The sequence below is a fragment of the Camelus ferus genome, chromosome 12, assembly GCF_009834535.1.
Source record: "Camelus ferus isolate YT-003-E chromosome 12, BCGSAC_Cfer_1.0, whole genome shotgun sequence".
NCBI classification, from domain to species: domain Eukaryota; kingdom Metazoa; phylum Chordata; class Mammalia; order Artiodactyla; family Camelidae; genus Camelus; species Camelus ferus.
Genome location: NC_045707.1, coordinates 33,439,635 through 33,462,207, shown reverse-complemented (window position 1 = coordinate 33,462,207; position 22,573 = coordinate 33,439,635). Strand labels below are relative to the sequence as shown.

The following is a 22,573-nucleotide window of genomic DNA, read 5'->3' as shown; positions in this document are numbered from 1 at the left end:
AAAGGGCATATACTTTGGACTCATCCAGACTTGGGTTAACATTCCCAACCGTGCTACCCAACTCTGTGAGCTTGGGCAAGTGACTTAACCTCTCTGAGCCTCAGTTTTCTCTTCTGTCAAATGAAGATGAGGAGGGGTGGTAAGAATTAAGTGATATGAGGTGGGCCAAGAATTCAGTATAGAGCCCGGCATGTGATTCTGGGAGTCACTATTCTCAAGGGCTGGTGTCCTCTTCACCAAGTCTAGGGAACCTACCTGAGAATACTGTGCTCACTCACAGTTCCCAGGGTTGTTACTGGAGGCTTACATTTTTGGGCTTAAAAAAGTTGATCTCCACCTTTTTGAGACCTCTCATTTGTACAGTTAGATAATCAAATGATTTTACCTTCAACATTATCTGCTCATCAGCTCACCTCTGATGGGTGGTGTTGTTAGTGCTCAGAAATGTTTCACTTCATCCTTTGAACAACAATCCTGAAAAAACACAGTGTTCTATCTAATGCCATATCTACATAGACAAAATCAAGAGAAGTTCATGTAGTGTCCTGGGGAATAAGATTGTAGAGACAGCCAAGCTGGACGATTTTAATTGGATTATAACATGTTAATATTTTATAGACAACTGAACTTTTCTTAAAATGTTTGATAATAGCAATATTTTTAAAAAATGATCTTAGTCTGAAACTGACCTGATCTAATCTTTCCACACAGTGAATGGTGTATTGACTTCTCACACAGCCCAGATTGATGAAATATTTGCTTTGTCCCATGGATGGAATTTGTTTCCTCTAAAAAGGGAAATATCTCAATAGGGGCATTTGTTATACATTTTCCAACTTATCAAGTGGTGTGGCAGGTTTTCTGGTTTTAAGTTCTAACTTATCCTACAGGTTAGAGTAGTGGAGGGAGGCAGAATCTGTTGGTGTTAAGAAGTCAGCGTCAGCACTAGAAGAAAAAGAAAGCAAGAAATAGAACAATGGAAGCATTGTAAGAAATATTTATAAGTCAGATGTTACAGAGAAAAACCCCAAACCAAAACCTATTTCAAAAAATGTTGGAGGAAATGGTGTATCTTTTTATGTGCTTAAGAAAACAGTTAAAAAGAACTTCACAGCATTGGATCTATTAAGTACATTTATTCCAGTGATTTCCCAGATATTTCCAAGTTCCATTTAAAACAGAAGTCTCCTATCAAGCAATCCTTTGAAATTATTTACTCTTTTATGGTTGTAAAGTATGGAAACGTAATACTTTTAATGGAAACCCTAATAAACGGCACATGCTACAAAGTGTCTACTGATGTGCTTTATAGGTTGGGATTCTTACGTCACACAAACTTGCCAGTCTGTGTTTCTGATCCCAATAAATGCCCCAGTGATGTGGAAGAGGATGACTGGAAGGGCAAGGCCATGCAAGAATGGCCTGGGCCGTTCGTACTCACCAGAAATGTATGGTAGCCGGTCCTTCTGACGGGAAGCACACCAGCCAATAGGCAGAAACAGAATTATTTGGATTAAGAACCATGTTTTGTTTGAGGGATGGTGACTTGGTGGGCACCATTACTTGAGAAAGGTTTTTCTTACATTCAATATAAAGGAATGTTTTGTAAAAACCTGGTTGTGAATCCCCGGAATAAAATAGTATGTAATATTTTTAGCACATATTTAATTGGCAACAGAAAAATTAAAACCACTTGACTTATATTGTTAAAATGGTACTCTGGTTAAAATCAACTCCTAATCAAGAAAATTTAATGCACCTCACCAAATGCATATTTTCATACAAAATAAATATGTCTTAAAGTTATATATCCTTAATTTTATGCTGAAATAGTCCTAGGAGTTCACAGATGGATTTTCTCCCCCCCTGGCAAATTATTTTTCATTGAAATATTTTCAAAGCATTCTCACTTGGGTATGCTTCGATTTAACAATTCAGACAGTCTACATTAAGTAATAATTGATTTATTGACATTTGATGGATTCATACTTGCGTTCCTTGGTTTAAAAATCTTGTTAAAATGTTGTTAATAATCTGTGGGTATATATTTCAAATAACTGTCATTAAATTTAAAATAACTGTCATTAAATAGAGATAATTAAATTTCATAGAGTAGTTACTCTGTATTTAAATACCAATGGATGATTAGAAGCAGATTTATTGAGGGTTTAATTATGGCTGGACAGATTCATGCCTTTCCAGCAAATATATTCATTTTATTTTTTTTTTGTTTATTTTTCTATTTTAAAGTAAATGGTTAGTAGGCATTTAAATTGGTAGTGGATCAAAGGCTAAAGCCTCAATTAATAAGTATTCAAAATATATAGAATACATTTTACTGCTTGAGACAATTCAAGACTGTACATGAATTCTTTGTGAACCGGGTAATGTCTACCTTTTTGCAGAAAGACTCAGAGAAGCCCAGAAAGAATGGCTATTAGGAGCAGAGGATCAGGAATTTACTTGATTTTATTCATATTTGCCACTTGGTAAAACATTTGTCTAGCCTCTTTTAAAATGTCTTTGATGCTGTAGGTAAAATATCAAAGACTGATGCTTTAAACAACATTGTTCAGAAACGTCAGTTCGATACATTCAGACTATCATGTTTTAGTTTTGTTTTTATTTTGAAATAACAGGAGATATCTCCCCAGCTATCTGGAGAGGTTGGTTTCTATTCATGGGCCTTCAGCCCACCCTATCCCAAGTTTAAAACATTTTGTTAGGTCTCTTTGATCTGTTTGACTTCTGCTTCATGGAAAAATGCTCATAAACCTTCAGAGAAAGGCTTTCTTTACTTTTAGCTTTATTCAAGAATTATAAACAGTGCACAGATCTATAGCAAAATGATTTTAAGAGCACTTAGAACCCTCATGCTAACGTATTTGCTCCCTAGCAAAAAAATAAAATAAAATAAAAATAAAGCTTATTTGGTAAAAAGAAGTTTGAAAAGTTCAACTTGGCTTCATGAAAAATAACTCCACATTTAAGTGGCTGAAAGTATTGCATTTCATTTTTTTTTTAAATATTAAGATCTCTTGAGCAACAATCTTTTCAAAGATGTTATGCACAAGGATTGGCATGACGTTTGAAATGGCTTCAAGAGTCCTGTTACTCTGGACATGCTGGCAAACACTTCACAGATGTGCTGTCTCATTCAGCTGCGTCAAGAGAGAATGCAAAATCTGCCCCAGCAAACTGTGGCAGTGCTTTGGTGAGATAGGCTGGAAGCCGTAAGGGTGAGTGCACCCGATTCCCTCTAAGCCATCCTTACTCCAGCCGTATTGTAGCTTCTCCACAAATTACAGGATCTACCAGCTGAGCTCTAAATTCTTTGATGTGGGATAACAATTGTAGTTACAAAAAAAAAAAAAGTTAGAAATCTTTGCCATTTGGCATTTTGCAATTCTTAAAATATCTTCAAGTTAGAAAGTGAAAAAGGATTAAGGGTTGTTTCTGCTACTGTTTTTTAAAAATGGAATCTTCTAAAACCCTCCAGGACATGCACAATGAAGTTTCCTAGGCAGAATTGGCATCATTTTATCTGGAAAATCACTTGATTTCATGTCAAAATTCAGATTTCAGCTTCTCTTGAAAAATCAGATCTGTTCACATTGACACGTCCTCCAGCAACATCAGCTGGAAATGGTGGTGGTTGCACATTTTATAGAGACAGTTTAAATTTTGATAATTTTCCCCACTCTTTAACCGTGACACTGGGCTACTTGTCTCATTTACTCATGGACCTCCGTGATAATTTTCCCCACTCTTTAACCATGACACTGGGCTACTTGTCTCATTTACTCATAGACCTCCGTTGGCCTTTGGGTCTGTGACTCCTGTAGCGTAAGATTACTCTGAAATATCAACAATGTTACTGGTGTATAGCCTTGCCCCAAAGGCACCAGAACACCTGATAAATTGCTGGCATTATCAATTCAATCAACTGGTTTGGCTTTTTCACTCTGCAAAATCAGCTGGCTGAGTTGACTGATAAATTCTGGATCTTGCAGCGGGACAAGGTGGGTGAAGCGAGCATGCAAGAGTTAATCTGTGAACCTGGACTGGAAAGGGCATAAGATACCCCAAGCTGAAGTGGGTTTTCAGCCTCAGGCTCTCTCCTCTCACCTGGCAGTTGGACTCCCTGACCCTGTCCTTTTTCAGCTAGAAAGTCTAAAGGGTTGCATTTTCTCCAAGTGTCCCCTTTGACCACTGGCTTGTCCCACCATGGCTCGAAGGCCTGGTTAAATTCCCAAAGCTTTTGGCCTTCCTTGCTTCCCGTTGGCTGTGTCTGCCTTATCTCAGATTTTCATCTTTGTCTAGCACTGGCCTGGTAATCATACTCCAACTCCGACTTTCTCTCCTGGCCTGGCAGTTTGGAGTTGTGTATTTTTGACCTTGAATAGTAGCTGGATCCTGTTAATCCAACCATAAGAGTACAGCACATGAGACTCAAGACCCTCGACTTACAGTTGAACTGATTTGAACTGGTCAACTTAGCATGAGGCTGGGAAAATTATTTAACTTTTGTGTCTCAGGTTGCATTTTCCTCCCTTCTTCATGGAGTTGTGGGGACAGCCGTAATGGTGCTTGTAAAGTCGTTAGAAAAATGCTCATGAAGTCAAGTTAGTACAACAAAAATAATTTTTACTAAATTTTTGTTAAGTTATATCTAAAAATAATTACTTAGGTATATCACACAAAAAATCCAGCCTTCACATACAAAAATCAAATAGTTATGAAACCCAGAACAAAGAGTCAAAACTGAAGCAAGTATAGAAAATGATGACCATTAATGTGAAATAATTAAACAACTTCTGGAATGGGGGTCCGTATTATTTTAGATAACACTTTTATCTGTATCCCCCTCCATAATTTTTTTCTTTAAAAATAGTGTAGTTTAGGTACAGCAAAATTTACCATTTTTAGTGTGAAGTTGTATGAGTTGTGTCAAGTGAATACAGTCATGTAACTCCAGCATATTAAAAATATAGAACAGTTCCATCACACCAGAAAATTTTTATGTGCCTCTTTGTGGTCAAATTCTCCCTTCAACCTCAGTTTCTGGAAATCAGTGACAACCAGTATAAAATATCTGGGCTCCCTAACCATTTGCAGATATCATCTGGCCCTCTTCAGGCTGCCCTGTGGGATTAGAATTACTAGCACAAGAAAATGCTCATATTGCTGTAAGTAATAAAGTTCTTTTCTCTGACCCAGGAATCTTGTCCCCTCTGCCAGTATCCATAAACTGGAGCAGGCTAACTTGTTAATTTGCAAGTAGGGTCAAATTTCAGACCCTTTTTATGGCTCTTGACCAGTTTATTTCTTCCTTTCCCATCCATATGCATTTTATTTCTTTTTCTTTTATTTTTTTGCCTTATTGCATTGGCTAGGATGTCTAATATGATGTTAAATAGGAGTGATAGAAGGGGACATCCTTGCCTTGTTCCCAGTCTTAGGAGGAAAACATCCAATTTCTTACCATTAATTGTGATATAAGCTATAAGTTTTTGGTAGATGCCCTGTGTTAGGTTATAGATGTTGCCTGTTATTCCTAGTTTTCTCAGTTTTTGTTGAGGATCTTTTTCATCTTTGTTCAAGAGAAATATTGGTCTGTACTTTTCTTACAACATCTTCATCTGGTTTTGGTATAGAAAAAAATGCCTGCTTCATTAAATGAGTTGGAAATTTTTCCCATCCCTTCTATATTCTGGAAGAGTTTGTACAAAGCTGTTATTATTTCTTTCTTAAACATTTGATAAAACTTGCCATGAAGTCATCTGGGCCTGGAATTTTCCTTTTTGGAAGGCTTTTAATTAGAAATTCAATTTCTTTAAACGATACAGGACTAGTTACCTATTTCTTCCTGAGGGAGCTTCTTAAGGGAGCTTAAAGTCGCTGTCTGATAGTTCTAACATCTCTTTATTATTTGAATGTGATTCTCTTGATTGTTTTGTCTCTTAATAGTGTACAGGTTTTATTTGCTGCTCTGTGTGTCTTGCAGTTTTTGGTTGAAAGCTGGATATTTTATGTAGAGGAATGTAGACTGAAGTAAACAGTGTGCCTTGTAATAGGCATGCCTCCTATTTTTGCCAGTGTGAGATTGTCAACCTAGACAGTAGGGCTGGATTTGGGTTATCTTCTTGCTATGGTTGCCCTCATTGTACCACGAGCGTCAGCTGGTAGCATTACCTTGTGTTTAGGATGGGGAGCGGTTTGCCGGAATGTTTTTCTCAATGTCTATTTCATTCTCAGCTTTAAATCTTCCTTTTACGCCTGTGCTTAATGGTGTTTGTCTTTCTGTCCACAGATACGGGACTCTATAATGAGTAAGAAAAATAATAACACCAGACAAGTAATAAATAGTTTAAACTCCTATTTATCTTTAACTGTAACACAAGAATAAGATGCTATCCAGGTTAAAATGCAATGCGTTTAAAATAAGACCAAATAACAAATGTCTGTTATTTATTTATTTATTTATTTATTTATTTATTTATTTATTTATTTATTTATTTATTTATTTATACATCACTCACCAAAGAAGTTGTTTTGCTTTGGTTATTCTAAAATTTGTACTTAGTCTTATTAGTCTCTCGACATATTTATTTCCCCAAGGCCCTCAAGCATATTAATTCCTTCTTAATCCTGGAATAATTTTTCTGAATTAAAAGTGTTTAGCCATTTGTAAAAAGAAGAATGACCCCCTCCCATAATTTGGTTCCAATATGGAGGAACACCAAGAGGATATGAAAAGGTTTATTATTTACCCAACAGAGGCTTTTCTGGGGAGAGCAGGGTAGAGACACCAAGCAGGTCTGAAAATGTCTCGAGAGAGCAAAGAAAGAAGACTAGGTTGGGTGTTTAGGGGCAGGTCCAGGCTGAGGGTTTCTGTGCCTGAGTGGGGACTTGTGTAGTTTGTACTCCCATCAGTGCCAAAGGAGAGGACACCCAGGCTTTCTTATCAGCTTGCCCAGACGTGGGGCAAAGGGAAAGAGAGAGAGGCGAGGCTTACAAGCTGTCAGCAGGCTGGCCAAAAAACAAAGTCAGAATCCTTATTAAAGTAGTATATCCTTGGGAAGTCACACTGAAGATGATTTTCCAGCTATTTGGACCTCTTGAGAGCTGGGTGGGAAAGTTGTAGGAAGAGAGAGGAAGAGAGACTAGAGAAGAAAAGAACAAATTATCTTGCACAATCTTTTGCTAGTATTAGTTACTTATTCTAGTTCTCAATAAAATTCAGACTTAATATTTTTGCCTGCTGCTCCTTCATGACCATGCCCCTTCCTGCTTCCTCAGTCTCCTCATTCACTAGCTTTGGCCCCACTGGTCTTTTATTTATTATTTTTTGTGTGTTTTACAATTATGAAATATTTCTTATACACAAAAAAGTCTTATGCTTTTTACACACATAAAATTTAAAAATATGTTCACATACCCATTCCTTAGATTTAAAATAAACAGTTAGTTCTCATTGTCCACAGTAGTTATGCTCTATAATGTTCCTGGAAACACTAAGTTAATGAGTATCAAACCATTGCTCTTAGGTGAAATATAGGGTAACGTTCCTGTGATCCTCTGGTTACATTTTTATCAGCCAATCAGTGCATCACCTGTCTTATGTGTTTCTGTTTAAAGACATCTTATTTAATGTATGTTGTTGATTCACTAACATTGAACTCACAGCAACGGCACTGTAACTCATGCCTGATTGGGGCTTATATAACACCTGTGTTGTCAGATTTCTTAATCTTTGCCAAATTACTTAGCATAAAATGCTATCTCACTTTTGTTTAATCCTAATTACCAGGGAAGTGGAACAGTCTATGTGGTTACTTGCCATTTGGTTTCCTTTCTTTGTGAATGGCTTGTTCAGATCGTTGCCCATCTTTCTATTTTATGGTCTTTTTCTTATTAATTTATAGATTTTTAAAATGTGCATTCTTGTACTAATGTTTTCTTAACTATGTCATCAACATCTTCCAGTAGTGTGTCTTTGCATTTTATTTAGCTGATCTTTGTCATATAGAAGAATTCAATTGCTTTCATGAGTTAAATTTTGTGTTTTATTTAAGAAATTCTTTTACTACAGGGTCATAAAGACATTCTTATATTTCTTGATACTCTCCACATTGTCTTCTCATAATTTTAAACTTTTGCATTTCATAGTTAGGCTTTTTATTAACCTGGAGTTCATTTTTATATGTGGAATTCATTTTTAAAAATAAAGGTAATCAGTTTTCTTGCCTCATTAGACAGCCCATTCTTTCCCCACAATTTTTTTGTTAATATGGAGTGCTTCATAAATTTGCATGTCGTTGTTGTGCAGGGGCCATGCTATCTGCTCTGTATTGTTCCAATCTTAGTATATGTGCTGCAGCAGCGAACACTTTCCCCCACTGTTTACTATGTTACTTTCATGGGCCCCTTGGCACCAGAAGTACATATACTGAGTACCCAGTATGTGAATGTCTATTTTGGGGTTTTCTATCCTGTTCCGCTAGTCCATCTATTTGTCCTCCAGCTAATATCACTCTGTTTTAGGACCAAAGCTTCATAATACATCTTGATATTTGGGAGGACAAGATGTCCCCCTCTGTATTTTTATTTTTCAAAATTGTCTTGCTTGCTCTTGGTCCTTTATCCTTCCATATGAATTTTAGGATTAGCTTGTCAAATTTAGTCAAAAACCTGTTAAAATAGGGAATTACAATAAATTTATAGATTAATTTAGGAAAAATTAATATTCTTACAATATTCTTTCCATTTATTAACGTTTTATACGTCCCCATTGATTGGTTTTATGTCCTTGAACACATTTTTATATTTTCCTTAAGATATTTTACATCTTTGGTTAAGCTTATTATCTGCCTTATATCTTTTTGCTGCCACTGTGAATGGGGTCTTACCTTTGGTTACATTTTCTAAATGGCTGTTTATTAGGTATAATGAAGCTACTATTTTAAAATATTACTTCTATATCCAGCAACTTTGATGAGCTGTCGTTAATTTTATTGAACCAATTATGAATTATCTTTAGCTTTCTCTGTAGAGAACCATATCATTGGCCAATATTGACTTTTCCAGTCTTCTCTCTCTCTCTCCCTGTTCTGGATTTCTGTCCTGAATAGAAGTGGTAATAGTGAGCATCCTTCCTCTGTCCCTGACTTTAGAGGTAATGAGCCTGTGATGTTGTACACCTGAAACTAATATAATGTTATACGTCAATTACATCTCAATTAAAAAAAGGGCATGCTTCTAATGTTTCACGTTTAGTATGATGTTTGTTTTAGATTGTTGGCGGGTACCTATATCAGATTAAGAACATTTTATTCTGCATTTACAGTTTTTTTTTCTTTCTTCCTTTTTGTTCTCCTCCTCCCTTTTCTCTCTTTTTCTTTCTCTCTTCCTTCCCTCTTTCTCTTCTCTACTTTCTTTTGTAAAAAATTAATGAATAAATGTTACATTTTACCAGAAGTTTGTGCGATTATGTTCATAGCTATGCTTAGCATATAATGCCTCTCATGATATACTGCCCATGTGGAGTTTTAATATCAGCATTTTTAGTTTCATAAAAGGAATTGGGGAGCTTCTCCTTATTTTTAGTCTTCAGAACTGGTGTTATATGGTCTTTGAAGGTTTGGTGACATCTGATCCAGTAATATATATATATATATATATATATATATATATATACACACACACACACACATATATATACACACACACAGACACACGCATACACACACACTAGATTAAACATATATCTAATAAAGTCGATGTTAAATATTAAATTAATATAATTAATATTAATATGCTATATTAATATAAAAATGTGATTTTGTAGAATTAAATCAATATTAATGATATATTAATATATAAATTATTAATTTACTGTATTTCTTATATTAAGTGAATATAAATTAAAATTTTGATATTGCATATCTCCCTTTCACCTTCCAGTTGAGGCAGCAGCTGTATCGCAGCTACCCTAGTAATTGCTCCAGTTTTCCATTTAGGAACCTCTTGAGCTGATCTTTCTTCTCTGGGAACTTAAACACTTTCAAGTGATCTCAATGTGTTATGAAACACAGGCCCAGCCTCCTGACCGAGTCTCAGAGGAGCTCTCTCCTTAGCTTCTCCTGTCTCTCCCGTGCTCCCTGGGGTGACCTGGAAATCACTTTACTCTGGGGTTAGGACCTTATTTCAAATATTGAGAGCACGAGGCCCTGTGTGAAAACAAGCTTGTACACCTTTCCAATTGAATCTTCCCATTCTCAGTGGTCCCTGAACAAACCTCACCCATAGCCAGAACTCAAGGGAAGTTAGTTCTGGTTTTAATAAAGCACTGTCAAACAGTATCACGAGCCCTTAATCCATGCCAGGATAAGACAGCAGAGAAGATGTCAAGTGCTCGGTCATCTGCCATTTGAAGTCTCCTCGTATATGTTTTTAGGCCACGGTAAGGCTATTAATAGAAGAGGCCTGCGTGGACACGGCCAGGCCTTCTCTTCCTTCTGTGAGATCTGGATCTAACTGTGAGATCCCTGATCGGCTTAAGTGCCCTTTCTTCCAACTGGGGACCTGACAACTTTTTTTTTTACCGTCTAGATATGAAGCCACCATGGACAGCACAAGCTCAGAACCCCTACACTGGATCCTCTTTGCATCAAACAGGAAGTAATGACCTTAACAGGCCATTGAAGAGGATGGGTCCCTTGATCCTTCATTTTCACTTCTTTTCTTTTCTTTCTTCTTCCTTTTTTTTTTTTGTAATTTTCATTTCTGAGCTTTATTCTCTCTTCAGTTCTACCTTTATTCTCTGAAATCAGTATTGCCTAGAAATTCTTCCTACCACAATTATGCTTTCCCAGAAACTCTGGAGCTGGCAGGCAAAAGCCATCCCAGCCCACACCCAGGCCCTGCATGCCACCATCCTTACTCACAGCTCCTGTGGGTTTTTCCAAGACAGAGAAGATTCAAAACACACTCTTTGAGGCAAAATGGCCCCAGGAGGAGATTCGTGCTAACATAACAAAGTCTGACAAGGAGTACAGCTCATTCCGACCCCTCACCCATATCAGGATGCCTGTTTGAGAAGAATTGCCAAGTATTAAATAAAAAAAGCACACAACTTCATTCTTGTGGTTTTTGTACCCCTATTTCAGGCAGGCTTGGACAAATTCTACTAATTCTATTGCTAAGTGATGGCTCCAGAGGCATTTCCAGCTACTTGAGGGAGAAAAGAGATGGGGAGGTAGTGGGGAGGGGGTTAGATAAGCCTGGTGGGCTCCAGAGAGGCCACCCAAGCTCCTGAGGGCAGCTGCCGCCTCATGCCTTACAAACCTTTTGAAACTTTGCTCCTATTGAGGTAGAGTTTGGCAGGGGTGAGGGGTACACAGCAAAGAAAAAGGAAGGTGTAGCCCCTTCTGCAGGGGGAGGTCAGCTCACGCTGCCACCCTGCATGGAACAGCTGTTGTGTACAGAGGTGAGCAGTGCCCACCTACTGGCTGAATTAGGGGACAGGACCCTGGCTTTGGTGGCTGTCCATTTACCAGGATTGATCCAAGCAGGCATAAGACGGTAAGTTTTTTGTGTTCAAAGCAAAGTCTGGGGCTGGAAACATGGACAGCAATAAACTATGAAGCCCAAAGCAGATAACGAAGACTAAAACTAAGAGTTGGAAGAAGAGTGAGCAACTGGGCCCAGAACAGGTTTAGGAGGCGAGTCCTGGGAAAAGCCTTCAGAGAATGCCTTTGAAGGAGATCTCGCAATGACCCTGCGATGCGGGGAGAGCTGTACATGGCCCAGCCCTGATCAGAGAGGTGAATCACAAGGTTTCATCCTCAAAGAATGAACTACACCAGAAGAAAAGACAGTCACATAAAGAGATAAATATATACTACATCTTAGCTACAGTTGTGGATGTAATCTCCAAAATGCTAAGGTAGAAGAGAGAGGAACCTCACCTCATTGCACCCACTGTGGGGGCAGTGTCGTGAAAAGTTTTGAAGAGGAAGTCATGATTAAGCAGGGTTTAGAGTGATGCTGGCAGATAAGGATGTGGGAAAGGCAAGAGAATGGCCGTGCGAAGACACGGAGATGTGAAACAACATGGCGCTTAGGGAGCCATAAGGAGTGAGGTCATTCTGGAAGAGAGGTGGAGAGGGCGAAGGTGAGAGTCAGGAACGGAAAGGAGGACCTATGGGCTGACGTATGTTGGAGGGCCTCAGATTTCATGCTAAGGAGCTGCCACTGATGTGTTATAACCAAGCTGTGTGACTTCATCATGTTGGAGTTTTTGAAGGCTAAGTTCCTGGAGGGAGTGTCTGTAACATAGACTATTCATTTTGACTATGAGAATGAAAGGACTTGGCCAGTTAGAAAATTACTGCGGTGGTGGTTCACGTCAAGGCTAAGAAGGCTGGAACCAAAGTAGTGGCATTGGGGTTGGGGCAGGGCATGAAGAGATCCAAGATATAATTAAGACTTGATCATGAGTTAGATATGAGAGGTGAGGTAGAGGTAAGAGTCAAAGATGACCAGCTCAAGTACCATTCATCCACCTGCTATCGTCTCTCATGTCTCTAACTTTCCATTGCCCCTGACCCCTACATATAATCCATGTGGACCACAAAGCCCTCCTTGTCTGCACACCCCCCCCCCCAACCAACCAACCTTTCCAAATTCATGTCCTACCACTCTCCCCTTGCTCCTCGTGCTTTGGCCATACTGATCACCTCAGACACGCCAAGCACGCTCCTGTCTCAGGCCCTTTGCACTTACCTGTTCCATCTGCCTGTAATGCTCTCCACCCAGATATCCTCATGGCTGACACTCTGATTTCTTTCAGTGTTTCTGACCAAAAATCAATTTATCAGAGGGGACTCCTATAACTACTCTATCTGAAATAAAAACCGCTTCTTCTTGTCTCATTTTAAAAATACCCTTAATTCTGCTTGATTTTTCTGCAGAATACTGAGCCATTCCCTCTTTTCAGAAAAGTTCTGATTATTCTGTGGTAATGATAATCCCCAAACGTTTAGTGGCTAAACATAGCAAAAATGTGTCTTACTCATGCAGCGTGTCACTGCAGACCAGCAGGGGGCTCCACTTGTGGCAGGCACTCAGGGTCTCAGGGTGATGAGGCTTCGTTTAACATGTTGCTTCCACAATTACGGTAGCAGTGGTAAGGGAATGTGGTAGTCTGTGTCCAGACTCCTAAAGCTTCTGCTGGCAAGTGACACAAGTAATTTCTGCTCCTGTGTTTTTGGCACTACCAGGTCACATGACCACATCTAAATCCAGAAGGGGAAGGGAAGAGTGCTGTCACCATGTGCACAGCAGGCAGACAACCAGCGCTATTTGGGGAACAGCACTACGTTGGCACTATGATAGCAGACACATTAAATAATTATTTCTTTCTTGTCAATCTCCCTTCTCCAGAATTTGAGCATGATAGCAATGTCTTTACTTTGTTCCCTGTGGCTTCCCCGATGTTTAGAATATAGTAGGCATTTAATAAATACTTGTTCAATGATTGAACACCCGTCTGAGGTCTTCCTCTAGACTGAAACTCGTCGAAGGCACACTCAAGGCTCATCTGTCTTTGTATCTCCTTTGATTTCTGGACAATGTCCTGGACTTATTAAACATTCATTAAACTTTTTCTCAGGGAAGAACAACCTATGGCTTAAGACCATGCCTCCCTGTTTTATCAGAACACGAAAATAAAATATTTTTTAGCCAGAAGAATCCTGGAAACAGATTGGGGTGATGAAGGGAGAGAGAGAAAGAGGAACAAGGAAGAAGCCTTTTGACCAAGTACGGTGTGCTAGGCTCTGTGTTAGGTAATTCCAGAACTCGCATGGATTAGGGTAGTCAACTGAGTCTAGATTTCTCTCTCCCTCTTTTTTTTTAATTGAAGTGTAGACAATCCACAATTTTGTGCTAGATTCTGGTGTACAGCATAGTGATTTGTTTTATATATATATAAATATTCCTTTTCACATTCTTTTTCATTATAGGCTATTCCAGGATATTGAATATAGTTCTCTGTGCTATCAAGTAGGACCTTTTGTTTATCTATTTTATAGTTTGTATCTGCTAATCCTGAACTTTCAATTTATTTCTCTCCATCCTCTTTCCCACCCCGCCCCCTTTGGTAACCACAGGTTTGCTTTCTACGTCCATGAGTCTATTTCTGGTTTGTAAATAAAATTTGTATCTTTTTTTAGATTCCACATATAAGTGATATCATATGATATTTGTTTTCTCTGACTTACTTCCCTTAATATGATAATCTCTGGGTCTATCCATGTTGCTGCAAATGGCATTATTTCATTTTTTGTAATGGCTGAATAGTATTCCATTGTGTATATATATATACTACACCTTTTTTTTGTGCTGTTTTTGGTTTTTTTAATTTTATTTTTTATTGAAGTATAGTTAATTTATAATGTTAGTTTCAGGTGGTGTACAGCAAAGTGATTCAGTTATACATATACATACATATATACATATATTTTCAGATTCTTTTCCATTAAAGCTTATTATAAGAACCTGTGAACAACCTGCACAGCCGTACATGGCAGCCTAGCTCCCTCAGCTTTACTTCCTTCAGCAAACTCTCCCGTCATCTTCTGGCTCTTAGTGATTAAGATTCATCTGTAGGGAAATTTCTTCATTAAGCTTTTGGATCCTGAGAAGTAGTTCTTTCCCTTCTCTGAATATTTACATTCTTCTAAACATTTCTAGCAGAAGCAAATGCTTCCAATTTGGGGGAAAAATGTGTCTCTCAACTATTTCTTGGTAGGACAAGTAGACTCACACTAACAGGACTTAAGAACTCTGCAGAAGGAAACCCTTATCACTTAGCTCTGTCAGTTGAGTAACTGTGTTTCCTTATTGGCTGGAGGGTCCCTTAACCCACCACAGAAACCCCAGCACCAATCCACTGAGATGAGCATGTTTTAGAGATGGGCCAGATGGAAAAGGTCCAGGTTCCATCTGTTTATTATATAGATGTGGCCATTGTCCAAATCTTGTAAAATTGCCAGGAGAGAAAAAAACCACAAGGCGGTGCATTTTGAGGGTGATCACAGTTCTTTGGACTATTTTAAAAGCTCTATCTGTTCTGTGTATGTGTGTGTGTGTGTGTGTGTGTGTGTGTGTGTGTGTGTGTGTAAAGGACACCTTCCAGGTCTCTCTAGATCCAGGCAGACCTGGATTTGAACTTCTGATCTGTTGCTTATTAGCTGTATCAGGGCAGGTTAATTCATTCTGTTGCCCTTCAGTGTCTCCATCTATGTCATAGGGTTGGTGTGAGCATCAAGAGATGGTAGAGCTCATTCAGGCAGAGCACTTAAAATAGTGATCAGCACATACTAAATGACTGATGAATGGCAACTATTGATTGGTAATCATGATTTGTTATTATTTTAAATTGTATTAATATTTTATTGTTTGCAAGACTTCAACTCCCTCAAAGCATTTCTAATAGTGAGCTGTGGAGTCCCTACATCACTCAGACTTGAGACCTTTGAGACTAGTTCACAAGTGTGCTTCCTCCAATGTAGCCTTAAGAATAAATTCAAATATGCCAGCAGTAATCTTTTCACTTCAATTCAGCAATTATTTGTAGAGTACTTGATATAAGATCCTGGGCTGGGTAGAATTGCAAAGATATTTGTACCAGGATCCGTTACTTAAGGTGCTCCCTAAGACATGCGTAGTGACTGTTACAGAACATCTTCCTCCACTAGACTCTCTCCATGAACTCCTGGAGAGCAAAATTGGTGCCTGTTTTGTAGTTGTACCTCCAGCATCCAGCCTAGTGCCTGACACATATTTCTGAATGAATAAAAGCAGTGGATGATGAGTGCCAACAAAAGATATCAGTTCTAGAAGTCCTTCTCCAAGTCTTAGACCTAGCTCCATGCCTAACCATTCCCTTATCTCCATGAAACTGTGCCCAAACCTGTCAAGCTTACTGCATGTCACAGCACAGGATCACTCAGCTTTGCATGTGTGGGTCCTACTGTCTGAATGCCTTTCCTTCCTCCTTTGCCTAATGAGCTCCTAACCATCCTTGATGGTCCAGTCAAGTGCCAGTTCCTCAGTGGAACCTTTCTTGACCTTCCAGAGTTAATCACACTCTTCTTGGTGCTCTCCTGGTGTTTTAAACAAAGCTGCCCTATCATTTACAGGACCCAGGCAAGAGCCCCGATGGACACCCACATACCACATGTCCAAATGTCCAAATGCTTAAGTTATAAATTGAACCAATCTGGTTGAATAAAATATGTTCTATCTTCTTTCCTTGTCAAATGTTCTATAGTAATAACAGAATAAAACATTACTTTTGTAAGACTGAAATTTGGCAAAACATTGAAGATGCCTGAATTCAATTTGTCATTACTAACACCATTTAATGTAAAGGCTGGAAATATTTAGATGAGTAGTAAAAAAGATGTACGTAATTCACCCGTTATTACATATTATTGTGTACATTTTTACACAGTTATTCCATAAAATAGAGTTTTCTTGGCTTAGCAAAATCATTTATCATGCTGTAATAAAGAGTTTCATTTCATTTGTGTTATATTGGCAGTTAGACTCTAAAGGATTAAACAATAAAATATGGCTGTATTCAATGGGTACAAAATTAGATATATCTCATGAGTGCATATTAAAATTAGTGTAAATTTAAAAATTAAAGTTATTTTTGTATTTTTAAAAAAGTTATTTCTTCTAAATAGTTAAAATTGTCTATAAAATCAAAAGGGAAAAATATATATGGTATTAATGCATATCAACATTTAAAATCAAAATTATTAAACGAAAACAGGTCCATCTCTAAAAAATGTTCATACCCAGTGGACTGGTGCTCGGGTGCCCTTATCGGATTGAGCATGGATAAAGAAATGCAGCTGATCACTGTACAGAACTAAAGTTCAAAGCTTACCTCTGCAGGGCTCTGTGCCTAGTTTGCATATATTTAAATTTAATTTTTTTGGAAAAGTTAATGAAAGCTTATTAGATATTTTTATAAAAGTAAAACGACTTGCAAATCTAGTGTTCAATGTTCAATTGAATTACCAATGTAAATCAGTATTATAGTTCATGCGTTAGTTAGCTCTCAGTCTACATAAATAAATTTAAAAGTAATGTCAATTTTTTAAATGTTGCAAATTGTTTTTTTCAGAAACCATATGCAAAAGTTTTGAATAACGAGATAATTGGTGGGTATTTCCCAGGCCACAAATTGGAACATCAAGAGAAGCAGGAAAAGTGATGCTCAGTACTGCTGGGAAATGATGCTATTTCTACATAAGAGGGGAGGTTTGACAAGGTCATTTGTCCTTCTCTCTTACCTGAGAACTTCCACTGCTCAAATCCTCTTCTCACTCAAAGCAGTGTTTCATCTCCGGCACTGGCAAGAGCACAACCTAGACATCTTCAGGACAGTCATATGCTTATGGCTCAAGGATATGAGGCAAGAGATACGAAGAGGTGTTTCCCTGTGGGCCTGAAGGATGACAGTCTCGAGAGCAGTGTTTAGGATTGCCAGGCACATGCAGGCATCAAGGATCAGATCGTAGGTAACAGAGTTCATGAGCTCTTCAAGCAAACGTGTGTGTGTGGTGTTGTGAGATGCTGCCAGTGTTCCTTACGTATTGTTACCGCCATAGAACCCTCGCTTCCCCGGGCATGCAACCTTGAAATCATTCTGGACTCCTTTCTTTCTCTCACATCCTATGTCAAGTCCATCCCGTAATCCTATTGGCATTAACTTCAAAGATAATTCTTGAATCTGACTGTGCATCCAGCGCCTACACCACCTTTGTAACGCAAGCCACTGTTACCTTTCATCTTTTGTTGGTGCTCTGAGCCTCCTCGCTCATCTGCTTCCTCTCTCCCCTCCCTGATGCCTCCTAAAGTCTATAACAGTAGGCAGCCATCCTCTTAAAATACAAGTAACTGTATGTCACTCCTATGCTCAACTTACTTCAATGCCTTCCTGTTACATTGAGAATAAATTCTACGGTCTTTGCCATGGTCTCGAAGTCTGTCCCTCACTTGCCTCCTCTCTGCCTCTCTTCCTTCATCTGCCATTTACTCCTTGCTTGCTGTGTTCCAGCTGCCCTCAGAGCATTTGCCCTTCTCCTTCTTCCAACCTGGAACATTCTGTGTCAGAGAGTTGACCACTAGTCCCAACCTCATTCTCTACTGACCTTTTCTAAAGAGAAAACTTTGTCCTCCTCTATTCCTTTACTTCGTTATATTTTTATTTAGAAAATAAGTAATTTTTAAAAAAATTTAGATGAGATTGGATGTGTTCAGGATGGTATGGCTGTAGACAGTATTTTTTTTTTAATTTAGAAGACTTGGCAATCCTGATCTAACAAATCTATCTTTTAATGCTTTGTGCCTGTCATCCAGAGCTGTTTTTTTAGATTTGGTCTATGTAGTTCAGGGGCCTAAGTCAGACTTAACCCCCTGTTTCTGGAGATGGACATCTTACCCAGGTTTGATGGGTGCTGTCCACAGTGCGTGGTTTGAGATTAGACAAGTGGAGCGAACAAATATCTACCTAGTGCCAGTTTCAGAGTCATTTTGGAGATAGAAGCTCTGATTTTGTTGGAGTTGCTAAACTGGAGCTATCAGTAGCCATTCCACCCGTTTGTAGGAGAAACTGCTTGAAATAAAGACAACACAGAGGAAACTGCACTTAAGAGAAGGAAAGAGAGATTCTTGAATATTTTATTTGAGCACCTGGATTTTCAGTCCAACGAGCAAATGAATTCACTTTTCCCGTAAAGCCAATTTGATTTGTAGCCATCAAAAGATTCTTATGAACAGAATTATTCTGCATTACCATCTATATTTACCCAACATTCTCATACAAAGATTTACGAGTCAATCAACTTCTACTGAAGATTTGGTATATCTAAAAAGAATTGCCACATGGAGGGTAATGGTAATAATCTGATATCATGTATTAATATTATTTTTTAAAATTTATTTTACTTTATTATTATTAATTACAGTACTGGGGATTGAACTCAGGACCCTGTGCATGCCAAGCACACACTCTACCACCGAGCTATACCCTGACCCCTTTAGTATTCTTATGCTAATGTAACATGACAATTATATAATATAATAATAATTTAATAGTAAATACTCTAAAACTGTACACTAAATACATTTCCCACAGTCTAAGAGAAAACAGTCCAAGAAGTTGAGCAATTCACAGGGTGCTCCTCATTGATGTTCCACATCCAACCTTATGCCTCTGTGCCTCTCTTAAAAAATATGCCTCTTTTTTCTAAACTCCTATGGGAGAAACTCTATCCACCTTTGGGGAAATCCTACCCTTACACACAGGATTTGGTTTTATTCCTGGGTCCACTTCCCTAGCATTGCATTTCCCCAAGTATGAGTTACTCAGGGGTTGGGGTGGAGTGAGGGATGAGAAGGGGTGGCACCAGCAGGGCAGTCCGAGGTGGCCGCTGATGTTCCGAGCGCCTCAGAGCAGCCCGAGGTAGATGTGGGTATTTCAAGTCCAGACCACTTTTCTGATCACCCTGCTGGGGTGAGTGGCAGACACCCTGTCCAGCAAGCGTTTCCTCTTGTCCCACAATGAACTGTTGGATTACACACATATAAGTACTAACAGTTCTGGAGACAATGTCGTCTAGGCCTGTAAGAAAGAAATGATTTTCCAAGCATCCCCCTGGAGTCTTGCAGAGTATATTAGCTCTTTTCCTTGATCCTACCTCTACCCTTTGTTAGAAATGACATTCTCTCAAGTATGATGGAAATATGAGAAGGTCTTATACCTGCGTAATGTATAGGAGCTGATTACATTTTTAGCGAGGGATCATCCGCCTCCCCGGTGTCTTGGTCTGGGAGAGGTGAGATGGACATTGTCTACACCGGGGACAGCTTCATTCCTTTAGTAATATCTTTTTTATAATATCATTTCTTCCCACTAGTTCTGGAGCTCCTTGAAAAAAGTCCCAAGCTTCACAGCCAGAGTAGATAGTTAATAGGTGTTGAATTAACAAAAGATATCTGCCAGGGTTATATTTAGGATTCATTGCTCATGAGTTTAGTAATGGACTTAATTTATCTACTTTACTAAACAGGAATGGATTTGGTGTCTTTATCTGGGGGCAAGCTTTCAGTTTTCCAGAAGTTGCTGATAAAATAATATCTGAGAAGAAAAAAAATAGTCCTCAAGCTCCGTTAAAATGGAATTGGTTCCCATATTGGCCAGAAGAGGGCAGAGTCCCTGTGGGAATGTGACAGGATAGATGTATTTTGATATTGCAGAAAGGTTTTCTAGTATATGGCACTGGCTAGGGAAGGGAGGAGGAAGTGGCAAAGATAGTTTGGTGGGAGAACAGAGGGAGAAATAATTTCTAGAAGGTGAAAGGATGGGAAGTTTTTAAAACTGTTTGCCCCCAAATCATCATTCATTTATGAATTTATTCCTTTATCAAACATCACTGAGCATGTACTATGTGTCAGACGCTGCGCCTGGAATGAGCAATGCAGAGATGGACACAATAGATGTGGTCTAGGGAACGTGCAGACTAGTAAGGGTTACAGGAATTCAATGACAAGTGCACGTATAATTAAAGATTTTGATAAGAACTATGCAAGACTGCAGCAGGTTGTTATGAGAACTACTTTAAATCTGGGGCGATCTCTCTGATAAGATGAAATCTGGAGAATGAAGAGTCGTGTGGGAAGTTGGGAGAAAGGTGTTCCAGGCAGAAGGAACAGTTTGTATGAAATCCCTGACATTGGAAGGAGGTTGGAATGTTCAAGGAATTCAAAGAAGGTCAGTGTGGCTGCACAGGGGTAGTGGCGTGAGATAGATTTAGAGAGATAGGAGAGGATCAGGCAGGCCTTTTAAGCCATGCTCAAGGATTTGGATTTTGCTTTTCTTCTTCTTTTCTTTTTTCCAATTTGAAAGCAGTCACTGTTCATTAACTGACCAGGTTACAAAAATAATCACAGTAGATACCTTCTTAGTTCCTCCTTCTAATAAGCCTGTTGATCTGGTGCCAGCATCTTCACCTTCTACAAAATGGGTGGTCTTTTTCTTCATTCCATCTTGTTGAGAAGACAATTCAAAGTGCCACGGGAATTTGTTTGCTTCTCTGAAATGTTTTCCAACAGAATAGATGTCATGAATCAGACCTTCTGTGCAGATGGTACCATAATGACCAAGAGATGGGGCAATCCATGTGTTATCTGTCAGTGCAATTCACTTCTTGTTGATTTTGCCATAACCACGCTTGGAGATCAGTTCATTTACTGACTTTAGGGTTGGGTACCCCATGCAATACATGGTTCCACAGTTGTCAGCATGTCAACTGAAGCCTTGTTGAGCTTCACAACGGTGCCACTGAAGACCTGGAGGAGGCAAAGAAGCTGCAACACCTCTTGGACCTTCGGGCTTACACCATTGATACCTTTGGTCCTGATGGCAAATGCCAATTTGGGTTACAGGCACACAGAAGTTGCCGGTTTTTCTTGCCCTCCTAGCCATTCAAATCTCACGTCTGTACGTCTGCCTGTACTCCTTGTAATGGTGCTTAGGTCTTTCATTGATAAGCTTCCTCTTTGCCTTTCAAACCATCTTTTGGGCAAACTTCTTTCTCAGGTGCTTGATCTTCAGTCTGCAAAATTCCTTCTCTTTTTCTTAAGGGTTTCTGGTACAGCAGGAACCTCCGTTTTCCTCTCTTCTGCACCCTCCATGACTCCAGCCGAGAAGAGCGGATGTGGAATCCTTGTACAAGCAACAGGAAGCCGTTAAAGGCTCTTAAGCAGAAGCATGGATCATCTCATTCATGTTTTTTTTTTTTTTAATGTTTTTTTTGGTTGAGGGGGCGGTAATTTGGTTAATTTATTTATTTATTTATTTATTTTAATAGAGGTACTGGGGATTGAACCCAGGACCCTGTGCATACTAAGCACTCACTCTACCACTGAGCTGTACCCTCCCCACTTATTCATATTTGAAAAGATCGCTCTGACTACAGTGTGGAGACTGAACCAGAGGGGCGCTGGGGGAAGCAGTGGCATTAGGAGGCTGTTACAGTGCATCAGGGAAGAGATGATGATAGTTTGGTCTCGGGTGGTGACAAAAGGTAGAGAAAATTGGATAAATCAGAGGCAGATTTAAGGACAGACTTGACAAAACTTGGTAATCAAAGGTTGAGAAAAGGTGCAAAATGTTTTTTGACTAGTTTCTATCATGAGCAATTGGGGGAGTCTAGGGAAAGGCAGGCTGGGGATGTGAGGATGGGGAGTGGGGGGCAGAAAATGAAGAGTTCCGTGTTGGACCCATTAAGTTTGAGATCCTTGTGAGATACTCAAGGGGGGATATTCTGGAATGGAGCTCTGAAAGGAGGGATAAGTGAGAGACACAAACCTGTGACTCAGCCCCATATAAAAACAGTATCTGATTCCATGAGTGTGGATGAAGTTAGAGAGACAGGGAGGACACAGAGGGCCGAGAAGATGTGCCGGACCGAATCCTGAGAAA

General features: G+C 39.0%; 1 non-coding gene and 1 pseudogene across 1 annotated transcript; both read right to left on the bottom strand.

Annotated features, from left to right (window-relative positions):
• Positions 1-8,287: 8,287 nt before the first annotated feature.
• On the bottom strand, positions 8,288-8,393 carry LOC116667869. The gene has a single exon (XR_004324922.1). It is a non-coding gene; the product is annotated as a U6 spliceosomal RNA (small nuclear RNA).
• Positions 8,394-20,961: 12,568 nt separating this feature from the next.
• LOC102504532 lies at positions 20,962-22,006 on the bottom strand (annotated as a pseudogene).
• Between the last annotated feature and the right edge of the window lie 567 nt (positions 22,007-22,573).